This window comes from Camelus ferus, chromosome 25, assembly GCF_009834535.1.
Source record: "Camelus ferus isolate YT-003-E chromosome 25, BCGSAC_Cfer_1.0, whole genome shotgun sequence".
NCBI classification, from domain to species: Eukaryota; Metazoa; Chordata; class Mammalia; order Artiodactyla; family Camelidae; genus Camelus; species Camelus ferus.
This window is the reverse complement of record NC_045720.1, coordinates 31,878,921-31,890,428: the sequence shown is the minus strand read 5'-3', so window position 1 is coordinate 31,890,428 and position 11,508 is coordinate 31,878,921.

The following is an 11,508-nucleotide window of genomic DNA, read 5'->3' as shown; positions in this document are numbered from 1 at the left end:
ATAAAATTCAAAACACAAGATACAAAACACAAAATAGAGGGCCCGTGTCACAAGACCATCAACTACTCTTAAAAAATAATCAAAACCAGGAAAAGATGAGAGGAAACAAAATTTAAACATGATTTTAGTCCAGAATCTGATGCAAAAGCCAGACCTTACGGAGATCTTTTAAAAACCATGACAACTGACTAGATGTCACTCATCTTAAATGGAAACACACATCAAAAGGTGACAAGAACCAAACTTAGCAACTCCCGGATTCTATTCATGGACTTGATACTGACTGTGGACAAGTCAAAAATCTGTCTTCATTTTTCACTCTGGAAATTAGGGTGAAAACGATTGTTTTACTTCTCTTGATGGACAACTCTGGAGAGAGTCACGCTGATAAGGAGACAGTGATAATTCTCTCCTAGATTTGATTAGATGCATTTTCGAAAGGTCATATTATTTAGTAGCATGAAATTATACACGCCACACCCCATTTTTACTGTGGGCAGCTCTCCACTCTTGGCTTCTAAGCAGGAAACTAGAAGAATCACATTTATTCCATGTTAAAGCATTCCTTGAAATAAAAAAAAAATCCATAAAAATTGATTACTGTTGAGATCTTATTACTGAAATTGGAGTCAAAAATTAGTCAACAGTTCACACCCATCATTATTAATCTAGGATTAATTAACCTTGAGTTAAAACATAATGTTTTACTCAGTGGCTTAAATGAACAGACTAAGCCAGATGACAAATATTACAGAGGAAAAGCAAAGCCTTTTAAAATAGAGTTTAGAAAAGCTCTAAAGGAATTCTGAATATTTAAAAAGAATTCAGTCAATACTTTCAATTACAAGGCTGCTTATTAATTCAGAAGTGTTTGCTTAATTAATGCCACCAGGTGTCAGTATATTCTGTCTGATTACCACTGAGTTCTCCAAACCGTCCAGTTTTCATTACAGTTAATGAAAATGATGGAGTGGCCAAATAATTAAGGCTCTCCAGAGGATTATAAATCCTACTCCTCAGCGTTGGTTATGTTATGGTAGAGGCCCCTCGGTTTAGATGCAAATTCCCAACTTCCCAATAAATCTTGGCACTGAGGTTCTTGAAAGTATGAATGCCGTTCTCTGAAAGTGATGCATGGTCTTTGAGCTCAAACAGCACGTGGAAGAACATAAACTTAAGGACCACTTTGGCTGGGCCAGCTCTACACCTCCACTTTTGTGTTTTTTCTAGCCTAGTGATCTGCATTTTCCATTTTGGGAAATGTCTCATTGGCATTTGGTGTTTAAACCAAAGGGGCTATCAGCGAGATAAGGGACATTTTTATTAATGGAGAAGATAACTTTTACTGAATTCCTAGCTACGTGCTAGGACTTTTACCTGTGTTATCTTATTGAAACAAGAAGTTGAGAAAGAAAGTTTAAAACACCCTGAAAGCTTACCGTCTCTTTTTGACAATACGAAGGACTTACAGTGAGTTCTCAAGCCTTTCAGAGTGTTCACTTCAGTTTACTAAGGGTCTTAGTAAAACTGGCAACCTTTTGCCTTTATAGGTTATCATTAAACAAACACTGGTCCATTCTTTCACAGGATAAATCTGGGGGGGGGGGTTTAAAGAACTAGTAAGGGTATGCCTTTAATTGTGAGATATATGTGCATTCTGATAACAGTAAGCTTGAGAAATACTCAAAGTCCCTGGCACTTTGCTATGTTTTCAGGAAAAAAAAAAAGAATTTTGGATATACAAGGTCCATGGTGGAACTTCACATTATGAAGTCTCAGTGTGGGATCGTCCTGGGCATGGTCCCTGGGACAGCATTGTAAGGTAGCTCCAGGCTTTTTGCTGCATAATTAAGAATGCACGTTTTAATTAGGAATAGAAGGGTCCTCCTTGATCCAAGAAGTTGATCTTGCTGTAGGCTTTGCCCTTGAAGAGAAATCCTTTGACTATTTCTTTTCTTTCCTTTTTATTTATCTTCTTTGAGGGGGTGGTAATTAGGTTTATTATTTATTTTTAGAGGAGGTACTGGAGAAACCCTTTGAAATATTGATCTCCTGTTGTGTGAAAAATGTTACAGTCTTGTTCCTTTAGGACAAGAGGAAGAAAAGCTTGACAGAATTCTTTAGACTCTACGTACAAAAATATTGCTACACCTGCAATCATGTTTGGGAAAAGATAACTGAATTTTTTAAAAAGATTTACTGACTTCAAAATGTTTGTGAAATTCACCACAAACAAAACTCCCCCACTCCCCAAACACACATGCACACATATTATTTCTTTAGCACGTAGAGATTGCTGAACCAAAGAATTAGGATTCTCTGTTGGACAATGTCAGGTCAGGAGTTTTAGCTTGGTAACACGTATGGTTCATGAAATAGGAGCCATGGTGTTTTTTGATATCTGGACTCACATACCATCATAAAGCCTTAGAAATCAGAACATTTTACCTAGGAAAAAGAAGATGCTACAGAAGTCACTCTGAGACAAATCCTACTTGACCTAGAATGTTTCCTTGTGAAAATACTTTTCACAAACTACAAAGTTAGTCATTGGTTGAATCAAAACCATGCCAGCTGGGGGAGAACTTCAGTTTTCATGCAGTGATAGTAAAACCCTCTGCTTCCCCCAGAGGGTTTCTGGGGGCACATTGATGCTCAGAGGAGTAACTTGCTAGGGTCCCGTAGGTCAGCAGTGGCATATGAATCCCAGCCACTTTCGGACATGTGGGCCCTTGCACTACTTAATTCATTATCATAGTCTTACTGTAAACGGTTTTACTCACTAAAACTGGTTTCTAGGCATTAACTAATCTTAACTAATCTTCCCAATAGATCATTAGACAAGTCAATAGCAAGTATAATTCATCTTTTAAAGCTGGAAAAAGAAAACTAGAGGAAGTGGAAGACACTTTATATACACCACCTTATTTATTCTTCACAAAACTGTATGAGGGAAGGCAATCCTCTTCATTCGACAAACAAGGAAACTGGTTCAGAGAAGTTAATTAACATATCCAAGGTCACTATCTACTTAAACAGTAGAGCCAGGATTGAAACCCAGATCTTTCTGATTCCAGACACCATGCTCTGTCCAGTCCAAGATGTTTCCAATTAAGTTACTTTCCAAAAATTACATGATGAAGGATAATGGAATTGGACACGAAACTCACTGCCAATGCACTGGACTATGTTTGAACAGGATCCTTACAATAAAATCCAACAGGACAACTCTTAGCACTAACCAACAACATTCTAATTTTTTTCCTCTCTTTTATTTCTAGTCCTGATTTATTCCACATACTCAGTATCTTAACTAAATTACAGGTTTGCTTTTCTCTCGAAATCTGTAACTCCTTGAGAAGGATAGTCCACAGATCACCAAGGAAATCAAATGTTAAGGAAATCCCAGCAAGGAATAGTATTCAAAAGTGGTTTTAAAAGCCAATGTGCTCCATGGGTATGGCCAGCAGGCTCCTGCATGCTCATGACTTTGTTCAAATGGGGCAGGAAGAGGGAACATGGACTCACAACCCTCAAGCCGGCTCAAGGCTCCACGTGTCCTGTTCTCACTTTGTAGTTCGTCTTTCCCCCATTTCTCACCTCTAATTTGAAACATTATTTCCAAAACAGAAGAGAAAGAGAAAGAAAAACAAGAGTTGATATACCCTGATGATTTTATTATCAAGTTATGTGAGGTTGATATTACATTGACAAGTGTAGGGTCCAAAAATGGGTATGTTTTAAAATTCAGTCTTGTTTATTCAACATGGGTCTCAATAGACTTAGGGGGTATAAAGTTCTCAAACAGACGTCAATACCAAGGGAGCAATGAGAAATAAACCTGTTTCCTAACCAGATAGCTCTGTTTGTTTTTAACTGGATGACTGAAGCAGTGTATACTCTGGTGTCTAACTGATGATCCCCAGTGTTTTGGAAAAGCAATAAGATCCTTCCTGGGGCCAATTTGGAGCCAGCCCTCAAAAGATCACAAAGTATTGGGCCAGAGAGGCTCCTAAGGACACCAGCACTTGCTGAGTAAACACTCATGGTCTAATGGCTGCCATTTTGCTCATGGGTACATGGAAACATGTGTAACCAAGGGGAGTGAAAAGGAACATAATTTCACGAGATTGTGCAAGGATTACTTATAACTTTCCGCTGGGGAAATTCACAGAGTTTAAGAAGCCACCTCACTTGGTGCTCACTCACTAACTGGTCCTGGCTGGGCGGGCGGTGTTCCACACTTCATCCAGCCACAGCCTTGAAGGTCATCTCATAAAAACTCCAGCTGTCCTGACACAATGGAAGGGAGATTCTCATTCCTGGGTGTCTGCGTATTCTGTGCAGGAGATGAGGCTTTCCTTTGGTTCACCCCTCTGCAGGTCCTTTGGTTATGAATGACCCAAAGCCTGGTCACAGTCTTTGTATCACTCTGGACGGCCTTTCCATAGCAAAGTGGCCTTTCCCAAGAGCTGCTGTCAGAGGGCACCCTGAGTAGAGCCAGAGATTTCAAATACTGCACATCTTCTGCTTCATTTTTAGGGTAAACATACTTCTACGTGCAGGTAAAGGAAAAAATAACCAATTGACGTTTCATTTGACCCAAAAAGGGTAAGTTCTGAAACCTCTATGAGACAAAAAGAATCTAGGTTAGAAAGAAATGAGTGACTTTTGCAAAGATCTGCACTGACAATAGAGTCCATGCATTAAAAAAATTTTTTTTAAGATCCTCAATATAGGAGTTTGGGGAGTTAGGAACCTATCAAATCACTCTCACCATCTGCCTGTTTTCCTTAATCATGTCATAATATTTCAAAGTAAATTGGCTGACTTTCTTACCTCCAACTGTTCTGATACAATGAAAAAAGAGCCTCTCTCTCTTTTTTTATTTTTAGAAACTGTTTTTTTTTCTTTTTTGGGTGGGGTAGGTAATGAGGTTTATTTACTTATTTTTTTTAAAACAGAGGTCCTGGAACTTGAACCCAGGACCTCATGCATGCTAGGCATGCACTCTGCCACCGAGCTACACCCTCCCCCTAGAAAGTGTTTTTATCAAAGTCTGGATTCAGCTTGACATTGCTGACAAGATTCCTCCCTCTGGCTCTCCACTGTCATAGCACTAGTTTGTGATCTCAACATTAATAATAAAATAATAGAACTAATAGTAATAGCTATTATTTATTGATTAATTTGCATGGACCATTACTCTGTTGAAAATCTCATATACATTATTTAATTTAATCCTCACAACAGTAAGTGAATAAAGAAGTCTGACCCCAAGGGCTTACTGTGTGTGATGGATAATTTTATGTGTCAATTTGCATGGGCCACAGGAGGCCCAGCTCTCTGGTTAGACATTATGTCTGGGTGTGTCTGTGAGAGTGTTTCTGGGGGAGAGTCCAGCACAGGAATTGGTGGACAGAGTAATGCAGACGCCTCCCCCAGTGTAGGAGGGCATTATCTAATCCCTCAAGGGCCCGAATAAAACAAAAAGGCAGAGGAAAGTTGAACTTGCTCTCTGCTTAACTGAGCCAGACATCAATCTTTTCTGCCCTCAGGACTCCTGGTTCTTAGGCCTCCAGGTCCAGACTAGAATCTACACCATTGTCCCTCTGGCTGTCAGGCCTTCCAACTAGATCGTTGGCTCTCCTGGTCTCCAGCTTACAGCCCACAGGTGGTGGGACTTCTCAGCCTCCATAATCAAATGAGCCCATATCTTTAATAAATCTCTTTCTAGTCCTGTGGAGTGATCTGTTCTGTTTCTCGGAAGAAGCTTGATGAACCCACTATGGATCACACTTTTTTCTAACCATTTACATATATTAACTCATTAATCCTCAGTAGCTGTCTATGGTAGATTTTTATCCATTTTTACCTTATTGAAAGACTACTGTACTTACTTTTTAGTTGAGTACAGATACCATCTGCCAGGCTCAGAATGATTCAATAGCTTGGCCCAATCTCGCATCTGGACTATGACATTAATTTTCAAAATGGTGCCAGTTTCCTCTCTTGCCAATCTGTCCTTCAGAGATACCAGGGCTAAAAATCTTCTTTCAATGCCTCAGTGGTTTACCACTGCCTTTAGTATGAATTCCAAATTTCTTGGCACGGTACTGGAGGTCTACCAACATTTGGGTAGTTTCTACCCAACTGACATTCCCATCAGTTCTACCATTCTCTGGGCTGAAACCACCTTGTGTGGCAGCTCTCAGCACCACTGTCATCTCTGGGGCCTACTGGCATACACATGTACTCCTTGGGTCACCTCTCCCCATCTCTACCTGCCATTACCACCCATTCTTAGGTGCCCATTTTTCATTTGAATGAATGCAGCCAGCTCCCAACAGGTCTTCCTGCCTCTATTCCTACCCCCCCCCCCCATTCATTCTCTACTTGGCAGCCAGACTGATCTTTCTAAAATGCAAAGATGAACTGGCACACACATGCTTAAGGCCTCTCAATAATTTCCCATTTCCAGAGGAATAAAGTCCAGATTCCTTCCAAGTGTCCTTACAAGACCTTGTCCCAGCTTATCTCTCCAGCCTCATCAATCAATATCCTCCTAAATGGACCCTTTTGCTCCTAGACATTTGCACAGAACGGCCCCTTTGTCAAAGTGTTCTGTTTCATCCGCACCTGGTCAATGCACCACTCAGCCGATGCCTCAACCTTCAGGTCTCAGCTGGGATGTCATCTCCTCTAGCACACCACCCTTGACTCTCGCCTCTACCCAAGGCCCCCCAGGTGGGAAGCACACCGTGCCGCCAGTGTGCCCCAGCATCCTGTGCTAATTACTCAAGTTTGCTCTTGTCCCCCGTATGGTCATGGCCTGGTTCTCATCAGTTTCTGGCACTAGACGCTGTATTCCCTAGCTGGCAGGACTGCCATCTTAGTCACTATCATTGCCCCCATGCCTGCCACTTACGGGAACTCAATACACGTCCAGTAAAGATGATGAGCAAATGAACAAATGAATGGCCATCTGGACGCTTGCCCTGCCTTCACTCCCTGATGAAATCCCTGCCTTCCTTCTTTGGCTCTAACTCCAGTTCTTCTCTAAAGCTGATCCTGCCACCGGCCTCTGCCCACCTCACTGTGGAATTAGCCTGCCTTTCTCTGTGCTCACCCGAAAATGTGCTGCAGATATGCTCCTGCTGAACTGTTAGCTCCTTGAGGGTAGGGATTATATTTTTGCCCCCTTCAAGTTTAGTCTCCAGCATAGGGCCTGGCACTTAGCGAACTGTCAGCAAATGTGTATCAGATTGAATCCTGTATTCATTCATTGCCTCTCCATTTACAACAGTTGAGAGTTTTCATTAGGGTTACATCATGTGGAAGCAACCTAAATGTCCATGGACAGATGACTGGATAAAGAAGATCTAGTGTATGTATGTGTGTGTGTGTGTGTGTGTGTGTGTGTGTGTGTGTGTGTGTGTGTATAAAATGGAATACACCCAGCCATGAGAAGGAATAAAATAATGCCATTTCCAGCAACATGGATGGACCTGGAGATCATCACATTAAGTGAAGTAAGCCCGAAAGAGAAAGAAAAATACCACATGATATCACTTATATGTGGAATCTAAAAAAAAACACAAAAGATACAAATGAACTTATTTATAGAATAGAGACAGACTCAAAGACAGAAAACAAACTTATGGTAACCAGCGGAGAAAGTGGGTAGGGAGGGATAAATTGGGAATTCAGGATTTGTAGATACTATTATATATAAAATAGATAAACAACAAGGTCCTAAAAAATAAATAAAATAGATAAACAAACAAAAAGAATTGCATCATGAAAAGTGAAAAAAATATAGAGGATACCAACAGAAGAAAATTAAGGAAAGATGTAGCATTGTGGTGAAACGATGCACCCCGCCCCCCCACGCCCCCAGCCACATAAACACCCAGCTCTGCTCCTGGGGCTTCCTGCTTCCTGCGCCTGGGCACCTGGGGCCCCTTGTCTCAAGAGCATTGCCTTTCTCCTCCACCTTCTCTCCACCCATTCTGCAATGCGTCTGCAGCCCAGATGTGCTTAGCCTCTTGGAAAGCAAATCTTGTTTTTTCCACCACATTAACATTTATTGCTGAGACAAAACTACAAGCAAGCAGGTGGCAAGTGCTCGGAGGGCTAAAGCTTGATGTCATCTGACACTTCAGTCTGGGGGCTCAACCATTCAAGGAGGTCTCTCCTCAAAGAGAGCCAGATCACCCCTTCATCTTGGCTTTGTGTTCAGTCCAGTCTACACCTTCCATTCAGCCAGAAATCCCCTCTCCTCAGCCACCAAAATGGATACTCTCCCCACCCAGGACCCCTCTTCTACACATTTATAGTGCCACTTCTGTCCTCTTGAGAATCTCCCTCCATAGATACATTTTCTAATTATTGTTACTGGGAGTTCTTCAGTCATCACTAGTTACTCTGATTTTTCCTCACAACTCAGTTCCTGTATGTAACTTCCTTCTCCTCTTTATTCCTGCTCCCACAACAAAATGGTGAGAAGATTTTGTCAGTGTTGGTTCGTCGGCGTGGTTGTAGGTGGCAGGGAGAGCTGGGCGGACAGGCAGGACGTTCCGAGCCTAGATCGAGGCTGCCCTCCAGATTTGTGGAACATACTTTAAATCCCCTACAAGTACGTTTTCGCTTCTGGCGTCTTGTTTTCCTTTGGTTTGTTTACTCACTTTGATAGAGGGAGGGATTTCCTCTTCCTGAACTTCTCAGTTTTACTCTAGTCATTAACAAAGTCATGTGGAATAAAGATCTCAAGGAAAATGTGGCATTTTCATCTCTTATGAGGAAGTGTAATTTGGGGCTAAAGGCGAGCTGAGCCTGTGTTATTGACAGAAGAAATAAGACCCTCTCGGGGGAAAATAGAACAATATGGATTGGGATAGTCTTACTTCAAACATACACCACTGTGTTTAAATAAACAAGTAACCACGAGGAAAGCACATTTAGCAAATTATGATCATGTTCCACCTACGCATTTCATCTCTGTCCGAGGTGTGTGACTGTCAAGATTTTGCTCTGCTGCCTGAGCCCCCGCTAAGTCTTAGCAACAGCCTTTGATGATAACTTTCTCTTGAATATTGTGTTTTACTCCATCAGCAAAGAAAAAAAGAAAAAAAAAAGCCAGTGACATAAACAAAAGATATTTTGGGGTTGTCCTTGTTTATTTGATTTCCTTGAAAAAAAAAAAAAAGACAGCTGGGGGCCAGGGAAGGGAAAGGAGGGTGAGAATATTTAAAAGCTAATTATAGAATAAAAATCATCCAAGAGCTCTGCTCTGGCCTCTGTGAACGTCCCAGATTTGTCTTCATGCATGAGTCAGAGCTGCCTGGGGGTCAAGCGTGTGACTACCAAATACCATAACTGCATTTGGTTGTTTTTGGGAATTCTGGAATGTAGTTAGCACCGATCCCACTCTGTAACATAAGGCAGAGTTTCTCAGTCTTGGCACTATTGACATTTGGGGCTGGATATTTTTTTTTTTTTTTTTTTTTTTGCCGTGGGGCCTGTCCTTGCCTGGCAGGATGTTTAACAGCATCCCTGGCCTCCATCTGATAGATAGATGCCAAAAGACTATCGCTCTCCAAAGACGTGACAACCGAAAATGTCTCCAGCCTGTGCAGAATGTCCTCTGGAGGGCCACCCTCCCCCCACCCCATTTGAGAACCAATGACACCGGGTCACAAAATCATTGCTGTGGAAGCAAATATTCCACAAAATCTAAGTGGGTCATTCAGAGGTTTTTTTTTTTTTCTGAAAAGAATAAAGGAAACAGGTTTTCCCCTTCCTCCCCTTTGGTCTGTGGTTGCTTCTTTTCTAGTTCTGGTCTCTTTATTGCCTGAAAATAACATTCTGCTCTAACACTTTGTCTTTATTTGATTTTCTCAGTTGTCCCAAGCAGACTGTGGCTGCCAAACAAAATCCAGAACCCTGGGGCTTGGGAACCTTAGCAAGCTCATAATCAAACATTTCTCACGCTACAAGGGGAAAAAAGGATTTTTTTTTGATGTCCCTTCTATTAAAAATGCTGTGTTGTAAAATTATATTATTTTCAATTTCCAGAAAAATTATCAAGGTTTTCATCTCCTTGAAGACAGGAACCTGTGAGTATAACTGAAATTGTTCAAAATGCTTGACATAAAGAATATACTCAATAAATATATAATAATTAACTGATTGATTAAGATTGATCTACGAGGAGCTCGACTTCCCCTAGTCTCAGTCATCAGGGACCCAGAAACAGACCTTTGAATGTGTCACTAGTGAGAAAATAAGTGTCCCTCCAATCCACATCCTCTTCTCATTTTAAATCTGCTCAGTAAATATTTATCGAGGGCTTGGGGCAGTGGGGCTGGGACGCAGAGGTAAAAATGATGCAGTCTCCACTTTTAAGGAATTTAAAGTCACTTAAATACACATCAGTGGATAAATTTAACACAATGTTGTACATTCAAAGATATAGGGGCTTAACCAGCAGGTACCCCGTAGAGGGGCACCAACCTGGCCTCTGCTAGGAGATAGGAGCAGGGTCAGGAGATGTGACAGCTGAGCTGAGTGTCAAGGGACAACCAGAGTTGGTGGCAGCAAGGGCCTCCAGGCAGAGGAGTAGCGCAGACCAGCACACGGAAGCAAGTGATCTGATGTTACTGAAACTGGGAATGATGGGAGATGAGTCTGGAGAGATGGAGGGGCAGGCCATGGAGTGGGAGCCTTCTGCATGGGGAGAAGTGAGAGGTTTTCAGCAAAGGGTGAGGCAGTCTGATTTGCATTTTGCTTCAGCATGAAGCACGGATTTAAAGAACAGAGGCCACATGAGAGAATAACATGACACTCAAGGGAAGAGGTGGTTTAGGATCTTCTCTGGGTAATGGAAGGAGGGAAGATACAGAGTCAAGAAGTGGAACAGCGTGTCCCAGAATCGGCTGAAATAGAAGTGGCAATCCTCTGAGCAAGGGAGCATCCCAGTGGTTGGGTGGCCTCTCAGAGATGCATCTGAGCTGTTGAGACGTAAAATGTGCTCCTCCCTCACCTCTGCTACTCCCTCTCAGATTTTTGGGTTTTTTCAGGCAGAGAGGACCAGCTGTCTTGCAGATTTTCCTAACAGAGGCCTTTGTGTTTTTAAAGTTCTTTAGGCTCATCAAAGAAATAAAGTTGGATGTCAAAGAGGGAGCAGCTGGTTTCCCCAAAGGGTGGTGTCACAGCAATGAGAAGGAAAAGGGGATTCAGACTTTGAAAGGAATGGAGGCCTGGATTTCCTAGGCTCAGTGCCTCTGGACAACAGAGGGCAGGAAGAGACCAGCCCGAGTGGGCAAGTAACATTTGATGTGATTAGTACCCACAAATTCAGGTGTACTTGGGAAGTTCAGGGCAATGCTGAAATCTGGAGCACAGGTGAAGGCACTTGGAATTGAGGAGGCCCAAAACCCAAAAGGTTAATAGTGTATTGGAGGGGCCACTCACAAAACCATTGAAATGTCCTAGAATAAAGCAGGG